At 44.4% G+C, this 19,183-nt stretch overlaps 1 long non-coding RNA gene across 1 annotated transcript in view; it reads left to right on the top strand.

The window, feature by feature from the left end:
- The window catches only part of LOC123800233 (uncharacterized), a 24,721-nt gene continuing 5,538 nt past the window's right edge, over positions 1–19,183 (top strand). Inside the window, exons 1-2 of the long non-coding RNA XR_015724474.1 lie at positions 1–1,024; positions 1,559–1,647. This is a non-coding gene — a long non-coding RNA (uncharacterized LOC123800233). The remainder of the gene's footprint in view (positions 1,025–1,558; positions 1,648–19,183) is intronic.

Below are 19,183 nucleotides of genomic sequence, written 5' to 3' on the forward strand. Positions count from 1 at the left end.
CTGTAAGCCCAAGATTGACAGACAGAGTTGGCCATTCAAGATGGTTCATTCACATGGCTGAGAGTTAGCTGGCTGTTGCTAGGAGCTCTGCGAGTTGTTGTTTACCAGAGCCCCTGCCTGTGCTCTTTCCATGTGATTTCTCCCAGCTTGCTGCCTGGCTTTCAAGAGGGAGTGTCCTAAGAGTGAGAATTCCGTGGGTCTCGGGTAGAAGCTGCAAGGATCTTATGACCTAGCTTTGGAAGTCCCAGAATATCACTTCTATTTCATTCTATTGCTCAAGCAGGCTACTAAGCCAGCCCAGACACAAAAGGAATGGAATTAGATTCTTCTTTTCTATGGAGAGAGTGTCAAGGTCACAGCGCAGAAGAGCCTGTGGAGTAGGAAATAATATTGCCTTCCTCTGGAAATACAGAAAGATACTGACTTCTTCACTGTTCAGTCTGTGATCCTGCTTGAACTTTTGTCCACTTGGACGTCCGAGTGTGTTTCAAGATTTTAGATCAACCACATCTGTATACTCTCATTCACTTATGTTTGGTTAGTAACCTCACCCTTCTTTACAGGCGAGTTCTCCAGGGGACTCATGGGGACAACACTGTCACAGTCATCAATAATATCAAGGTCTGAATTTTCCTGGAGTTTCTTGCACATTTTCACTGTGTGTCAGACTTACCCATCAAACTTCCTGTTTTTAACCACCAACCCACATTCTCAGTTAAAAATTATAATTTTGAAATGATTATAGTTCGAAGAAATCAATGAAAAGTGACACTAAAGCCACAAAAACGTTTTCAGAGGTTATCAGAAAACTCTTGTGGGAAGTGAAACTAAGCATGGTTACGCATTTGTTAACAAAACATGTGACTGAACACCGCGTGGGTAGGAAGGAAATTGCCTTTGTGGGAGCCTGTGTGTGTGTGTGTGTGTGTGTGTGTGTGTGTGTAGGAGATACCAAATGCCTGGAGCCTCAGCCCTGAGAGATGAACGTGCACTTAAATGTCAGGTGTCTATAAACCAGTGGGAGGTGAGTATTTGAGGGGAATCTCAATATTAAGAATGATCTACTGCTCACCTGTTTTATTTACGTGAATTATATCTGTGACAGCAGATAGTTATATTCCTCTTTTATGATAAAAAGACACCGTGGTTGAATCCTAGCTATATATGGTCACGCAGAAAATCAAAACTGTCCCCATGTGTTGTACTTTGCTGTAAGAATCACAGGAATATTTGGGAAGGAGGTGGGGACGATTGCCGAATGGGTTCTGGGCATATATCCCAGCCTCTTGCGCTTCTAATACCCATGTGAGGAGCTGTGCCTCCGTTTTACAGATGATTAATCTCAGTAACAGAAAAGTGTGTTATCTGACCAACCAGCAGTGCGGGGAGACATCTGTTTTCCTAAACTGTTTTTAAACTGCTCTTCCGTGAAGGGCACGCGCCTGCTGACGAGTGATCTCTCCGTGTTCCTCAGCCAGGCTGCGTCCGCTGAGGGTCGCTGGAGCGGGTGGCTCTCAGGATGTTCTCTCAGACAACCTTTACGTTTCTTTTTTTGCAGAACTGGAATGTAGGTGGCAGCCACTGGCTTTTTCAGCAGGCAGTAATGTAGGGCCCCCAAGCTCGTGGCCTAAGGATCTTCTGAATGGGGTAGGTCTGCATCCGGCCCATAGCTCCCTTCCAGACTCAGGAATTTATGTACTTGTGTATACAGCCAGAGGAAGCTGTGGGCTTTTAAGCAGCCATGTGATTAAATGACACTCGCCTGGATAATCCCTTTTTTTAGGTCAGCTGTGCCATATAACATAACACAAACACAGAAATGGTACCACGTTCCCAGGTTCAGGAGGGTAAGGGTATGGCATCCATCGTGAAGGTGGAGGGTAGTGCAGGGAGGGTGGGAGGGGGGAGGGCATTTTTAGAATCCTGACTACTACATTCTGGTTCTGCTGCTGGGAGTCAGAGAGAGGTATTTAAGAACAAGTGACTCAGGTGAGAATGACCCTACAGGGAATGTTTGCCTAGGCTTCATTGGCGTTGCAAAGTACGTTTAAGTAACAATTGCAGTGGGTCTTACGGTCCCCACTGTGTCCAAACTGTCCAATGCAGTGGTTCTCACAGTGTGGACACAGGACCGTCAGCATCAGCATCATCTGGGATCTTGTCAGAAATGCAAATTTGGGGTCCCACCCCAGACCTACTTAATTAGACACTCTGGGGTTGTGGTCCTGAGATCTGTGTTTTAACCAGGTGATTCTGATACTATTCCATTGAGAACTATTTCTCTAAAACAAGTCCCCAGTTTCCCTTTTCTTTCTTTCTTTTCATTTCTCTGTGTGTGTGTGTGTGTGTGTGTGTGTGTGTGTGTGCGCGCACGCGTGCGCAAATCAGGCCATCTCTAAGTTGACTTCCTCTTCCAACAATCTGTGATTCTGTGAATATTATTAAAATGATTCCAGTGTATAAACCAAAAGGCCCATGTAAACATCATCTTGTGTGTGTGTGTGTGTAAGCCTACACAGGCACAGTGGTTGAGAGCACAGGTTCTGGAAGTTTCTCTGCAACCAAATCCTGGCTCCACTAATTACTAGCTGTGTCGCTGAGTCAGCTGCTTAGATTCTCTGAAGCTCAGCTTCCTCATTTATAAAAGAGGCTGATAACAGTACCTACTCCGGAAGGGTACGAGGATCAAGTGAGAAGATATGGCAAGAGCACAGAGCCCCGTAAGCTCAGTGAAGGTCAGCTGTATAAGTGTTTTATCCTGCTGCATTTCTTTAAGCTTTCCCCTTGGGTACTTGAGGAGCTGGGTCCCTAGTAGGGTTGTGGCACCCAGGTTCTCCGTGTCAGGAGACCCTGAAACCGTTGCTGGGTATTCAGGCTGCTAGGCCTGAAGGTGGACCTTCTCTGATCTTAGGGTCAGTTCAAGTCTTACCTCGGCCACCCTTGTAGGTAGAGTGCGTACATAATACTATGACTGCGTCAATCTCCTCTGGGCAGCTTAAAAAACACAAAGAGGAAATGACGTATCTACATAGAATCCGCTGAAATGGGGAGAAAGAGGCTGGGAACATCGGGCCTTTGGTATTTGTGTGTCTCTGTTTCTATGTTTGTTCACTTTTGTTGTTGCTTTTGTTTGTTCTGCATCTTCAAAGGAGCAGAAATAGTTAAGGCCTGGGATAAGGTCAAGATGCACCTCTGTGTAAAGTTTAGGGGAGCAAGTGTGTCACGTGGGGAGACGTAAAGCACCTCTGTACTCCTTGTCGCCCCCTGACTTCACGGGCCCCACCAGTCAAGCTTCGTGGGATCTTGCCAGAGCTTCCTAAGAGGCCTGAGTGGAGACGAAGCCCTCGTTGAGCAAGAAACAGGGAGAGAGGAGAGGCCCGACAGCAGGGTCTGCTTCCTCCGAGGGGAGCTATGTGCTCCTCAGTCTTCTGGGTCGTTCTCCGTGCACTGGTGTGGGAAGGAAGGCAGAGGCCACCCAGTGTGAGTTGCTGCTGCCCAAAATGGAATTCATTCTCCTACGCGGAGGCAGGCAGTGACATGAGGGGCTGGTCCCCACAGCTGTGCCCCACCCACGGCCCGTTCCCAGGCACCACATGGCTCCTTTGGCTTCAATGCCACCAAGAGAGTGGCTCAGCCTGGGAGACATGCTCTGCTCAAAACCACTAAGAACCACAGGAACTCTTGGGATGGGATGCTGGCCGGGACCTCTGCAGCCCCAGGAAGAGGAGGTCGGCCTTGCAGTTATGTGCACTCTCGGAGGCTGATCTCGGGCTGAGGTCTGAAGCAGCTGCCATATGTCCACCAGTTTTCTGCGGGAGGTGAGCTCCCCCCATGAGAGCTCCTAGGACTGCAGATCTTCAAGGTTACTGGAGGGCCTCACCATTCAGAGACTGAGAGGCCCAAAGGTGCACTATAACTGCGCTGGCCATCCCATACTTCATGTCCCCATCAATGTGCGCTGCGGATTAATCCACTTGGTCCCCTTCATGCAGACCACGCTTGAACAATTTGGGGGGTGATTAAAGATACTTTCTTCTCCCCTCGGTTGTTCTAGAAAGACCATCAATAATTTGATTCCAGTTAGCTGGAACACCTGAGGACAGACCTTTCTGCAGTACTAAACAATATTCATAAAAATGTCACTGTGGAAGGACCCTTGGAGACCAATACCCAGCGTCCTGAAGATATTTTTTAAGTGGTGCTGAGTAAAAAAGTGCTAGGAATAAAAGGAAGTCCAGAGCACAATATCGCACATGAAAATTAAAAATCCATACACAAGGGCTGCCTGGGTGGCTCAGTCAGTTAAGCGTCTGCCTTCAGCTCAGGTCATGATCCCAGGGTCCTAGGAATGAGCCCCATGTTGGGGTCGCTGCTCAGTGCGGAATCTTCTTCTCCCTCTCCCTCTGCCCCCTCCCTGCTTGTGTGTGCTCTCTCTTGCGCACACGTTCTCTCTCTCAAATAAAAATCTTTTTAAAAAAATCCATACACAAAACAAAACTCATAAAAACTACATCCTGTTCAATGACAAATATTTTTCACATTGATGTGGTTGCCTATTGGGAGAAAAGAGATTAGTGCTGGGAATGGAGAAAGCAGGGGGAGGGGAAGAGGAGGGGAGAAGGAAGGGAGGGTAACAGGCATGGGAAAGGGGAGGGGAAAAACTTGTGATGGTGAGAGCAAACTGTGTCTCAGGGAGCATGAGTCACTCTACCCTCTAGAATGAAGTTCCAAAACAAAAGGTAAAAGAGGAAGCAAGCCCTGGTCTAGTCCTTTCACCTTACAGATGGAGAAGCCAAAGCTCAGAAAGATTAATTCTTTGGCTCTGAGGTTTCATTGCCATCAGTGCCAGAAAGTATTTGACTCCACTTCATTGCTCTTTCTACTACATCAAACTGCTGCACATGTATTTATAATACATTGATCCCTGCCTTGCTAATGAGTAATTCATCGAGTTATAGTTTTAACTAGAGAGGTTGATCATTGCTGGTCTAATTCGTACCTCCTCCTCAGGGAAGCTGCCCCACGCTCCTGAAAGACAATAGCCCTGCCGGACACCCGCTCTGCCAGCCCTCCTCCTCTTGAGGTGGGCAATCCAAGGCCAGCCTTTCCACAGATAGGGGGAAGGGTGGCCAACCATCCTGGTTTGCCCTGGACTGAGGGGATTCCCAGGATGCAAGACTTTCAGTGCTAACACCAGAAAAGTCCTGGGCCAACCAGGACAAGTTGTTCCTTCCATCAGGAAGGGACTTAGGACCTATGTGCTCTGGTTCAAAACCACAGAAGAGGCAATCGGGTTCTCAGAGACTGGGAAGTTAGAAGATTGAGGCCGTTGCCTGCAAGTGTCATGGTATACAAAGAGGGCAAGGAGAGTTGAAGAGCTGCCATATCGATCACATGTAAACACAATTTACAAGTAGAAACTACGAGCAAGTAGAGGACACTGATTATATTTTAGGAAAGCTGACTTTCAGTAGCTTCTTCCTTAAAAACCACCGTGGCCAATTGCAGATCCTTGTGGAGACTCTTTCCAGATGCTTCTGTTTGCTGTTGCTGCTACTTATGCTTTCGTTGCCAAGGAAAGGGATACAGCAGACTCTTCTCTTCTGTATTAAAGCTAGTTGTCTCCAAATCATGCTGCTTATCTTTCAAATTAAAAAGAAATGAGCAAAATCCAGCACACTTAGAAATTTCCAAGTTGGGAAATCCCAGAATGACTCTTAACTGACTCCCATCTCTCATGTTTGGAGCTCATGAAGCTCTTAATCAGCCAAAGCTGAGGTGGCAGATTGTTTTTCCCAAAGGGAGCTGTGACAACATGTCCCATTTCTCATCCTCCTCTGACATTTTACTTTGACACCCCGGAGCTACTGTGGATGTCGCTGCTAATGGCTCACAGTTGATGCCAGTCCAGAGACTTGTCCTTAGCCAAGGGGAGCCTTCCCTCCCAGAGGATTACGCCCAACACCAAGAGAACCCCCAGCCAAAGCCAAGCTGCCACAGGGGGACATAAGGCCAGCCAGGCTGACACTGGTTTTCAGCTGAGGCCACATCCTTGCTTAGCATCCCCACAACCTTGCCCTCCTTTCTTCTTTCCTCACTCCTTTTCTCCTGAAAGTACTTCCTTAACATAGTTCATGGGTAAGTATCCCCTACTCCAGGCTATTTCTGGGGATCCCAATCTAGGACAGACTTCTGGGGAGAGTAACAATTGTGCACGATTGATTGAAATCTATGTGTGATTTTTTGTGACTGGCTGCTACAAAGAGTGCCTTCTTTTTAGTAATGTGCTATACTGGTATTGGCTTCCAGACTTCTCAATGCATAGTCATTCATTCATTCACTCAGTCTTTCATTTATCAGCATTTATTGGCCACCCATGATATGCATAGAGTATGGAATAAGACCTGTTGTTTAAGATTTTATTAATTTATTTGAGAGAAAGAGCACTTGAGCAGGGGCGGGGGCAGAAGGGGAAGGAGAGGGAGAGAGAGAATTTCAAGCAGACTTGTGTTCAGTGCAGAGCCCCACTCTGGACTCGATCTCAGGACCCTGAGATCACGACCTGAGCCAAAACCAAGAGTTGGATGCTTAACCTACTGAGCCACCCAGGGGCCCCAAGACCTGGTTTTTATAAGGGAAGGAATGTATATTGTAGTAGGGAGGACTTACACGTCACCACAAACTCTTAGAATAAAATATGAACTACAGCAAAGTAGTAGTCTACATCTAGAATGTGGAGAAAGGAGTGATTGATTTTGACTTGGAAAACCGGGAAAGAAATACACACAAGGAGGGAGCATTTCAACGGAGCCTCCAAAAGGAGTAGCATTTTGGTAACTGAAAGATGCAAGGAAGGACATTCCAAAAACAGGAACACCCTGTAAAAGGCACCCATTCCTGGGGATGCATGCTGTGTTCTCAGACATTCCTGAGAAGCAGGAACTCTGTTCTGTCCAATATGTGGTGAGTGGATTTTTTTGTAGGTTTAACTCTTAGAGGGCAATATTATTTCTCTTATTTGTCTATTTCTGGAAGGAAGCCCTATGACAGCCCCAAATACTGATAACAAAACCACCAGGTGTTACTTATGGCAGCCACTGCAGGGATCTCCTAACGGTACATGGCAACAGGAACGACAGGAGCCCTGGCTGGCTGCTTTAGCCTTAAGTCAGCACCATCTTCGGACAGGAGAAGCCCGGTCTGATGTCTACTCTACAGCACCTTCCTCCAGGTAGTCACCACCTCTGAGCCCCCAAACCAAATCTCCGTAGCTCGGTCATCTGCCTTCGAGCCTGTCAGCCGCACCCCTGGAGAGCTGGTTCACCACGGCAGCCCACTCACAGCCTGTGTGCAGAACCATCTGACCTCGGGGATGGAGCCTCTTTTGTTCATATTCACTTAAGTATGGGTACTGTGATGGTGCTCTGCCAATTAATGTTTATAAAATAAAATTTGATCTACCTGCTCGGCCAGTCTCTTCCCAACGAGGAGGGATCCCAGTCAAGTCAGAAACATTTTTGAAGCAGGTGTACAGGACCAAAGCACATGAGTTGGTTATAATAGCTACAAGCCATGTGACTTTGCCCTAGCCTTGCAAGGAAGCAACAACAAGAAACTGAAAAGACCCTAAAGGGGAATATTCTTCTATGAAAGTCAGCAATTTATCCAGAGGGACACTCCCAGCGCACTTTGCCACAGAGGGGTCTGTGTGCGTGGGTGACCTAACCGTTCATCTCTCAGTGAGTTTTCACGTGATCTTCCTTTGTATCTTTCTCCACTTCGCTACTTTTCCTATGCCTTTCGATTACTTTGAGGCTTGACTTTATTCATCTCAGACTCGCCATATCTGTCTTTATTCTCCCTCTTCCTTCTGACTTTCTTCCTGAATTAACTGTGATTAGAAGTGCGCCAAGATCTACATCTACACATAAAAGGAGGTTTACGTTTTCTGTTCTTTTTTTTTTATTGAGGTGTAATTGACATACAACATTATAGGAGTTTCAGGTATACAACATAATGATTCGACATTTGTATATATATTGCCAAATGATCTCCACGGTAAATGTACTTAGTATCCATCACCATACATAGTTACACATTTTTCTCTCTGATGGGAACTCTTAGCAACTTTCAAATATGGACTACAGTGTTGTTACCTGTATTCGCTCAGTTCTAAAGTTGTAAAAGCACCATGTGTAGTGGATACACTAGAGCTCGGTGGTGCCAGTTATCTCCCCCCCACCCCGCCCCTGCTTGCCTCCCCTCCAACTCAGGGAAGTCTCTTCTTGCTAAGCGCCTTTCCACACGGGTTATGTATGATCTTATCTCCTTCCTTAACTATCCTGTCTCCCCTGTCCTAGCCTCTCCCTCTGATCTCCAGACACTAAAACCCTCTCCTTCCTTCCTTCCCTCAAAGCCATCACACTACTGCACCAAACTTCTTGAAGAATCGCTAGCCCACCATGCCTCCATATCCTCCCTCCTGTGCAATCCCTAAGCTCTCCCCCCACTACCCCCCCCCCGCCTCCCACCCCAGGAAATTACTCTGGCCCTGATCCCCAAGCCAACTGAGCAGCCTGATCCAGTGAACTTTCTACAGCCCTTAACTTCGGGGTGGGGGACGGATGTGCTCTGCGATATCTCATAACAACTACAGCACCTGTGTCCTTCGCTCATTTCCCTCACCTGTGAAGGCACAAACTGCCTCTCTTTCTGTCTCTCTTCCCGTGAGGCTCTGCTCTCCTCCCGTCACTGGCTCCTCCCCCTACTTGTGAAAGGCGTGCTTTGGGACAGGGGCAGGGAAAGCACTCCCTGATTTCCTACCTTCCTTCATCATCTCCAGGACCTCACTTACCAAAGCCTTGGGCAGTGCCTCAGGGTATCAGTGAGCCTGAGGTTTGAAGGGAGGCATTTTTATGCACAAATGTAGCCTTTTGTAAGATGTGTGTAGCCTTCTATAAGGTGCCCCTAGTAAACCCGGTTTTCACTGTTTAGCAAACAGGGCCACCTGGGCCTTGTTTCCTCCTGTGCATTGGCTCTGAGGCTTGGGGCTTGGCAGGCAGAATTCAGCGGGAGCGCCCTGTGCAGGGTCAGAGAGGGTTCAACAGTGCGGGGTGGGGGGGTAGGTAGCTAGTTAACCATTCACCTCCCTCCTATCAGGGGCAGCGGAGGTGGCCCCGGCCCTGGTGCTCCTGACCTATGTTTGGAGGCCGTCCCTGCACCCGCTCGCAGCCACGGAAGCCAGAAGCCCGCAGCTGGAGCCAGGTATTCCTAACGCGCTTTGTTGCTGGGATTCTGCTCGCAAACAAGCACTCAGAAGAACACAGAGAAAATCATGTCTTCATGAGTGTCTTGGTCTAAGAAAAATGCGCAGATTTAAGAGTAAACCATAACACCTCAACATGAGCTTTTCTTCCCCAATTATTGTCATCATTGTTAGGATTATTATGGAATGTAGGTGGGAAATGTTGAAAAGTCAGAAAAATTTTAAAGTACAGTGAAAATCTATATACCCTCCATCTTCTTCACCAATTATTAGTATCTGCAAAGCTTTGTTTCATCTCTCTGTTTGCGTGTTTTTAAACAATTTTGTACATTACTCAGTGATCACCCTGATAAGTGTAGTCACCATCTGTCACCATACAACCTTCTCACAATATTATTGACTCTCTTCCCCTATGCTGTACTTTTCATCTGTGTGACTTATTTATTTTATAACTGGAGGTTTGTACCTCTTAATCCCCTTCACCGATTTCGCCCATCCCCTCACCTCCTCCCTCTGGCAACCACCATTTTGCTCTCTGTATTTATTAGTCTGTCCCTGTTTTTTTGTTTTTGTTTTGTTTTGGGTCCACATATAGTAAAATCATATGGTGTTTGTCTTTTTATGTCTGACTGCTTTCACTTAGCATGATACCCTCTAGGTCCATTCATGTTGCAAGTGGCAAGATTTCATTCTTTTTTATAACCAAGTAATATTCCAGTGTATATTTACTGCCTCTCCTTTCCATTCCTCCATTGATGGACACCTGGGTTACTTCCATATCTGGGCTGTTGTAAATAGTGCTGCAGTAAACATTGGGGTGTATATATCTTTTCAAATTAGTGTTCTCATTTTCTTTGGGCAAGTACCGAGTAGGAGAATGACTGGATCGTACAGTATTTCTATTTTTAATTTTTTGCAGAGTCTCCATACAGTTTTCCAGAGTGGCTGCATCTATTTATGTTCTCACCATCAGTGCACAAGGGTTCCTTTTTCTCCACATCATCGCCAATCCTCGTTATTTCTTGTCTTCTTGATGCTGGCTATTCTGCCTGGTGTGAGGTGGTATCTCACTGTGGTTTTGCTTTGCATTTCCCTTGTGATGAGTGATGTTGAGCATCTTTTCATGTGTCTGTTGGCCATCTGCATGTCTTCTTTGGAAAGATGTCTATTTGGGTCCTCTGTCCATTTTTAAATTGGATTATTTGGGTTTTTTGGTATTGAGTTGTGTAAGTTCTTTATATATGTTGGATATTAATGCCTTATCAGATACATCACTTGCAAATATCTTCTCCCATTCAGTAGATTGCCTTTTCATTTTGTTGATGGCTTCCTTTACTGTGCAGAAGTTTTTTTTTTATTTTGGTATAGTCCTAACAGCTCACTTTTGTTTCCCTTGCCTGAGGAGAAATGTCCATAAATATGTTGCTCAGGGGGCTATCCAAGGGATTATTGCCTTTGTTTCCTTTTAGGGGTTTTATGGTTTCAGGTCTTACATTTGGGTCTTTAATGCACTTAGAGTTTATTTTTGTGTATGGTGTGAGAAAGTGGTACGTATTTTTTTGAATCATTGGAAAGTAAGTTGTAGACATCGTGATATTTGAATCCTAAGTACTTAAGCACACATCTAAGAATAAGAACATGCTTCTCTCTAACCACAAAAGCATGATTACACCTAAGGAGATTAACAATCATTCTATAATATTATCTATGAGCCATGCCCTATTCAAAATTTCCCAATCATCCTAAGGTAATTTTTATAGTCTTTTATAGCTTTGTTGTCACCAAATCAGGATTCAGCTGAGATTCACACATTACATTTTGTTATTATTTCCTTTGGGTTTATTTATCTTATTTATTTATTTTTTTGAAGACTTTATTTATTTGTTTGAGAGAGCAAGCGAGAGAGCACAAGCAGGGGGAGCTGCAGAGGCAGAGGGAGAAGCAGGCTCCTTGCTGAGCAAGGAGCCCAACGTGGGTCTCCATCCCAGGACCCTGGGATCATGACCTGAGCCGAAGACAGATGCTTAACTAACTGAGCCACCCAGGCACCCCCTCTTTTGGGTCTATTTAAAAAAATTTGTTTACTAGTGTAAAATTAACATAATTTTAATGCATCCATTTTAAGTGTACAATAGTAGCTTTAATCATAATAGCTTAAAACTAAAAATAATCCCGACACTCATCAATGTCTGAATGGATAAACTAATATATTTGTACGATGGAATATTACTCTGCAACAAAAAGGAACAAACTACTCGTATCTACAACAACATGGATGAGTCTCAAAAATATTAGGCTGAGCAGAAGAAACCAGACACAAACGCATAGAAGCTGTGTTACTGGATCTCTGACGTTCTTGACCAGGCTAAGCGGTCTACAGTGATGAAAATCAGATCAAGTCATTTCACGGACATAGGTTTTCATTTCTCTTGGGTGAAGATCTAGAAGTAGAGATGCTGGATCATATAGGTAATGTCTGTTTAACTTTATAAAAAGCTGCCAAACTGTTGCCCAAAGTGTTTATAACATTTCACACTCTTACCAGGAATATATGAGAGCTTTAGTTTCTCCACATCCTCACCAACGCTTAATATTAAAAATCTTTTGCTTTTTGCCATTTTACTGGGGGCGTAGTGCTATCTCAGTGTGGTTTTAATTTGCATGTCCCAGATAACTAGAGAAGTTATACGTCTTTTCATGGGTTTATTGCTCACTTTTATAGTATATAGGTAACACTTGAGCAACGCGGGTTTGAATCGTGCAGGTCCACTTATATGTGGATTTTTTACAGTACTGTAAAAGCATTTTCTCTTATGATTTTTCTAACATTTTCTTTTCTCTAGCTTACTGTATGATAAGAATACAGTACATAATACATATAACATACAAAATATGTGTTAATTGACTATTTATGTGATTGGTTAAGGCTTCCAGTCAATAATAAACCATTAGCAGTAAAGTTTTGGGAGAGTCAAAAGTTATACACAGATTTTTGACTGCACGTGGGATTACCAGCCCCACCCCATGTTGTTCAGAGGTCACCTATATATTCTCTTGTGATCTGTCTCTTTAGATATTTGCCTTTTAAAAATTGGGTTGTTCTTTGTTGTTGACTTGCACCTGTGAACTCTTTTGCCAGGTTGATGCCTTATAAATAATTTCTTCCAATGACTTGCTTTTCATTTTCTTAATAGTGTCTTTCGAGGAGAAGTTCTTAGTTTTGATAAAATCAATTTATCAATATTTTCTTTTAAGATTGGTGCTTTTTTGTATCCTAAGAAATCTTTGCCTACCCCAAGGTTAGAGAGATTTCCTTCTATGTTTTTTCTAGAAGTGTAGTTTTAGCTTTAACATGTAGACCTATAGTCCCTTTAGAATTAATTTTTATATTTAGTGTGAAATGGGAGTTAAGATTTTTTTTCATACATATAGCCAGTTGTTCTAGCACCATTTGTTGAAAAGACTATTTTTCCCCCATTGGATTACCTTAAAAAAATAAATTGACCATAGATACCTGGGTCTACTTCTGGACTCTATTCTGGCCCATAGTGTCCTGTGCCAATATCACAATGATTACCAAGGTGTTATAGTCGCTCTTGAAATCAGTGTGTAAATCCTCCAAATTTGTTTTTCTTTTCCAAAACTATTTTGAGTCTTCTGGTCCTTTACATTTTCATATAAATTTTGTATTAAGCTTTCCAATTTTTATTTTTTAAAATGCTTGTTGAGATGGTGATTGGGATGGTTTGAATCTATAAATCTGTGGGGGAAAACTGACATTTTTACAATATTGATTCTTTCAATCCATGAACATGGAAAATCTGTCCATTCACTTGGAGCTCGTTTAATTTCTACAGTGTTTGGTCATTTTCAGTGCACTGTGTGTGTGTGTACGCACACACATATATATACATACATATATATGTATATATATATATATTTGTATATGCATTTATCTGAAACATTAATTTTTTTGACCTTGTAAATAAGATTTCCTTTCCCAGTTGTTTGCACTAAAATACAGACATACAGTTGATTATGACATATTGACCTTGTGTTCTGCATCCTTACTAGGTATCGCTTTTTGGTTTTAGTAGCTTTTCTGTGGAATCCTGAGGATTTTCTATGTTCACACCCATGTTTTGGTTCTTTCTTTCCAATGTATATGCTCTTTTCTTCCTCGCCTTTTGGCACTGGCTAGGACCACCACAGACTGTTGATTAGAAATGGTTGAAAGAAAACTTCCTTCCTTATCTCTGCTCTTAGGAGGGAAATATTCAGTCATTTACCAAGAAGTATGATGTAGAAACAGAAAAAGATTCAGAAAAAACATTTTACAAAACTCAGAATCCATTCATGATTAAAGTTCTTGGTAAACTTGGACTAAAAAGTCAAAGGCATTTATGCTTGTTGTTTTCTTTGCAGATTGTTGAGTTTTGATTTCACGGATAGTTAATTCGTATGTGGATTAACTTCATTCTTGGAAGTTTTATTTTTGAGCTTTATTGAGGCCGATCTAGAGTGCTAGTTAGCCATAATCCTGAGGTGTCAGCTTTCTGGTAGTCTACTCAAAGCCCTTGGTATTCAGTGAGGCCTTTCCATGCTGGTTGGTCCAAACTCAAGCATCTCCCAACTCTGCGTGAGCTCCAACAGCTGTTATGTTTACAGCTCCATGGTAGCCTCTCTTTCAAGCTTGTGGCGTCTCCCCCTAGACATGCAGAAGTTAGTGTTTAGCCAAAGACTGAGAGGGAATCCCATGGCCTGGAACTCTTTCTCTGGTTAGTTTCTTCCTCGAAAATATTCTGCTGTGGAAATTCCAGCTGCTTCAGACTCCCCCCTCCAATCACCTGTCTTGTCAGCTCTGTGAGACCTCTGGATTCTGTTTGTGTCCCCCTGTCTGGGTTGGGCAGTGCAGATGCCTCTGGTAGAAAACCTCGGTGATTGTAGGCTCACCTTGTTTGTTTCCTTTCTCTCAGGAACTCTACCCCCGTGCTGCCAATTATTTCATGTCTGAAAACAGTTATTTAATGTTTTATCCAGGGTTCTAGTTGTGTATGGCAGAATGGCTAGCCAGTACTACTTACTCTGTCATTGATGGAAACAGAAGACCACTGGTCTCTTAATTTAGAACAGGGCTCAGCACACTTTTTCTGAAAGGGCAGGATGGTAAGTATTTTAGTTTGCAGGCCACACTGGGTCTGTTGCAGTCATTTAACTATGTCAGCATAGCACAAAAACAGCCACGCACAATATGTAAGCTAATAAGCATGACAACGTTCCAGTAAAATTTTTTTTTACAAAAATAGACAACTGACCTGTAGGTCATGGTTTGGCAACCTTTGATCTAGAACAGTTCCTCTACCTGTTACCCCCTGTCATAGACTCTTTCAAGGGTCCACCCCAGTCATCTTACTGAATCCCCCAAATTCTTGGTTCAAGTAGTTATTTTCTGAAGGTATTGTGTAATACATTCCTTCATCCCCTGTGTTTTCTGTAAGCTGCTAAGTAGGCCAAAAAGCCTTATGAGATTCAGGTTAAATATTTTGGGGCAAGAATTTTGTCTTAGGTAATGCTGAGAATATTAGCTTTTGAGAAAGCAGCATCAAAGTCAGTGCAACTGTGTTTCATTCATTGATGACTTCACTCACTCAGCCATCGACCGTCCATCTATTGATGATCTGTGGTGCGGCCCCTCTTCGCCACGTGCAGTGCTGAGTGCCTCGAGGAGTCCAGCGATGTGGTCCGACCTGGCCTCACTGGGGTGGGGCAGGACTGTTGGGGGACAGGAAAGCACAGTGCTAAAAAGCCAGCACCTCGCTCTGTCTTCCTGGGCCATTGTCAGAGGGTTCGCTTGATCTGAGGTGGTTATAAAAATCCAGATTCACCAGCCCCTCAGACCCAATGAGATAGAAAGAGTCTCTTGGTGAGATCCAGAAATCTGCATTTTTAACCAGTTCCATTGTTATGATAGGTCAAAGGAAAGCAGACGTGATGAAAGTCACCTCGTCAGGGGGAAGCCCTCCACCAGGATGGAGGCTGTGCTTCCTCTGACTTACCACTGGGTCTACCAGAAAGACAGACCTGCCTTGCAGCCCAGGGGTCAGGTGGTCCTCCAGGTAGAGGAAAAAAAACCTCTTGTTCTCAGAATCTGTGATGATTTAAAAATATGTCCACAATTCTTTGAGATCCCTTTGTTGAAAAGGTAGAAGTTAATGCCTCTCTCCTTGAGTGTGGGCCCACCCTAGCGGCCTCCTTCTAGCAGATAGAATGGGGCAGAAGTGATGATGTTTGCCATCAAGACTAGATCCTCAAAAGCGCTGCAGCTGCCTCCTGGCTTTCTTTGAGATCCCTTGCTCTGTGGGAAGCCAGGCATCATGTATATAGACACTCCAGCCGCCCTGTGGCTGTCCCCGTGGAGAGGAGCTGAGGTCTCCCGCCAGCAGCCAGCATCACTTGGCAGCCCCGTGCGTGAGCGTGTCAGAAGTGGGCAGGAGAGGACTGTGGCCGTGGCTGACATCTTGACCACGACTTCCTGAGAGACCATAAGCCAAAACACCTCTGCTGAATTGCTCCTGAATTTCTGACCCACAGAAATATGTGAGACAATAGATTTTTATTGTTGTTGTAAGCCTTTTGTTTTGTGATAGTTATGCCGCAACAGGGAACTCTTACAGGGGCTTTGCGCGTAATTGAGTGCCGCTACTGGAAGGGCACCAGCGAGCCCCCTCGGCCACCTCAGTGGAGGCAGCCAGCTTGAAAATGACACCGTGCAGGGCTCTACATGCTTTCCTGTTTGACACATGTGTCTTCTCAACTGGCTGTTGCCCTTACAGTGAAATTCCCAGGCAGAAACCTACACCAGGCTTCCAAAGAATCAGGACTTGGGACATCCACCCCCACCCCTGGTGAACTATGTTTGGAGATGACGCCATTGCCCCTTCCTTCCCCACAGCATGTTCTTTGGAGACTTCTGTCTGAACGTAAGGCAGCTGGGCAGCCCCACTCCAGGCAGGGGTAACAGCTTTTCCCAGTGTAGAGCCAGCAGCGCATCTGGGTATCAAAACTGGCACCTTTATTCCATTAACACCCTGTTATAACAAAACCAGCTGACTGCCCATGATTTTGAAAAACAGTAAGACAGTGTGCTGGTGCCAGAATACTCCAGTCAACTCAGTAGGGTCTGTGGAAAACAGTTAAAATGTAGGGAATCACCAGTACTTCTTGGTTTAGAGTGAGTTTGGGAAGGAGGGAGCAAAGTACAGTATTCTGGTGACTTCTTGTTGGTTTCAGTTTGTATTTGACATCTCTCCAGAAGGTAAGAGTGAAAAGTGACTTTGCTTGCCTCCACGAAGATTTGAGTTAATTTTTTTTTAATTAGACGACAACTGAGGAAATAATGGGCAAAATATATAAACAGTTCACAGAAAAGAAGATTCAAAAGGCTCTTAATAAAAAAAAAAGATTCCTTATTTCACTCATAAAAAATGTAAATTAAAACTGCCCTGGACTAGGATCTCTCACTTATCCGATGGGCAAAAATCCAGAAGTTGGATTTCGATAACACTCTCTGTTGTTGAAGTGGTAAGGAAATAGGCACTTGTATATGTTGCCAATTAGAGTGTAAGAGGGCCTACACCCTATGGAGGAACAGTTGGCAATCTCTCTCTCAATTACATCCTCATTTCCCTTTTAAAGTTGCAGTGTCACCTAGAGTTGGCACTGATCATAGAGCTTGTCTCATCAGAAACAACATAAGCACAAGGTTATTCACTGTGATATTATTTATAATATTAGAAGACTAGAAACAACCTAAATGTCCATAATTAGAGGAATGGCTGAGCAGATGGTATATTTACACAATGGGGTACTATGTAGCTATACCAAAAAATGAGAAAGATCTCTATCTATGGAGTCATTATCAAGAGATGGTATTAGATGAAAAAAGCAAGGTGCAGAGCAGCATATATTTATGTGTGTGTGTATGTGTGTATGTGTGTGTGCCCGTGTGTGTTTATACACATGCCTATAAAATTAGTAGATTATATACTGTATCCTATATATTAGTATGTATGTTGCAATGTATATTAGTATTCATATATAAAATTATATACATTATATATAAATATATATTGTAAAATGTACGTATCAAAAAAACACTGGGAGGTACAACTGAAACTAATAAAAGGAATGATGACTTAGGGGGTAGATGGGACAGGGTAGAGGAGTAAAGGATGGAACCATCCTTTATGTACACCTTTTAATATAGTATATGTTTTATGTATTCAAAATAAAATTAAATTGGGGTGCCTGGGTGGCTCAGTCGGTTGGGTTTCGACTCTTGATTTTGGTTCAGGTCATGATCTCAGGGTCATGAGATCGAGCCCTGTGTTGGGCTCCATGCTCAGTGGGGAGTCTGCTTGGGATTCTGTCTCTCTCCCTGCCCCTCCCCTTGCTCTCTCTCTCTCCCTCTGCCCTGCTCATGCTCTCAATCTCTCACTCGCTCTCTCTGAAATAAATAACCTTAAAAAAATTTTTAATTTAAAAGCAAAATTAACCTTAATATTTAAAAAAATGGGGATAAATGACCCTAACTGTATATCAGATTAGTAATACAGAGAAAAATAATTATTTAAGTGACTTCCAAAGTACTACTCTAAGTTTACATTTGGGCTTAATGAAATATATTTTAAGGATTTAAAAAACTTCAAAAACTTTTTTACTTTACTCAATAATTTTATTAGTAGTAATATTGAATTACAGTTCAAAGGGAGAAAGAATCCCAAAGCCAGCAGCCTACTATGGAAAGAGGGGACACTTATAGGAGCTGGACTGCAGTTCTAGTTCTTTCCAGGGCTGAAGGGCACCCCAGAAACAGGCCAGTGTGGGAATGGAGCAGTGACCTGCCCGTGGCCACATCTAACTGGGCATTACAATCCCTTTGCAGTGCACAGGTGTGAAGGGCACAGGCCCCGTGAAGGATGTCAGGCTCTGCCAGACTACACCCATGGGACCTGTAATAACTTGTCACTTCTCACAGAGTGACAGGGAGGAGACACAGCAGGGAAGCAGTTTGGCCTGGCCTTGCACCTGTCAGAGCTGGGCTTCGGTCCCAACCCTGCAGGTTCCCCCTCGCCCCCAGAGAGAGCAGCGGTGTGGGGGCTCCGCTCCTGGCAACTTCACTGCCCGAGCATCATGATGGAGGGGAAAGTTTCAGAGCCTGGGGATGAGAATCTTGGAGGCAAGTTAGTGGCTAAGGGCCTTTGAATAACTGCCCTTTGAGTGGTTGGGCACACAATAGCAGTGCCCACCAACCCACCCTACCCAACTTCTGGCCACTTCAGGCCCAAGCAGCCTCCAGAAAGCAGACAGAGTAGTGAAATCACTGTATTTCCAGCACTGACCCCATCTCAGCCCCCACACCCTGCAGCAGGGAGAGGCACTCCCCTGAGTGATGTAAGGGACAGATACCATTTTCAAACAATCACATGCTTCGCCCAGCCGGAATTTCCGCCCATCCCCACAAAGCATTTCTTACTAGGGAAAGCTTCGTCCAAGCCTCTCCTTTGTTCCTGTTGTGGTCCTCGGGTCGGTGGCAGCATACTCCAAGAATCCAAGGTATGCCGGATCCCAGGAGGGCTTGTGGCATGAAGCAGACGGGCCACGCATGGTTCCCCACCAATGGTCAGGGGACATTTCACTCCTCTGGCTCTCCTACCCCGCAGTGTGCTTCCCAACTTCTCCCTCCTTTGGAGAAGTTCCTACACCGGACACTCAAGGAGCAGGGTTCCCTGTTCCCAGGGTGGCAGCAGGTGGAGCCCAGCCCAGCACTCTGACTGGGGGAGCTCTCCTAACTGACCGTTCAGAGGCTGAGAGGCACGGGGAAGAAGGAACACTCATACTCTTCGCATACTTTTTCCC

This window comes from Ursus americanus, chromosome 5, assembly GCF_024610735.1.
Source record: "Ursus americanus isolate L20-20 chromosome 5, mUrsAme1.1.p, whole genome shotgun sequence".
NCBI lineage: Eukaryota > Metazoa > Chordata > Mammalia > Carnivora > Ursidae > Ursus > Ursus americanus.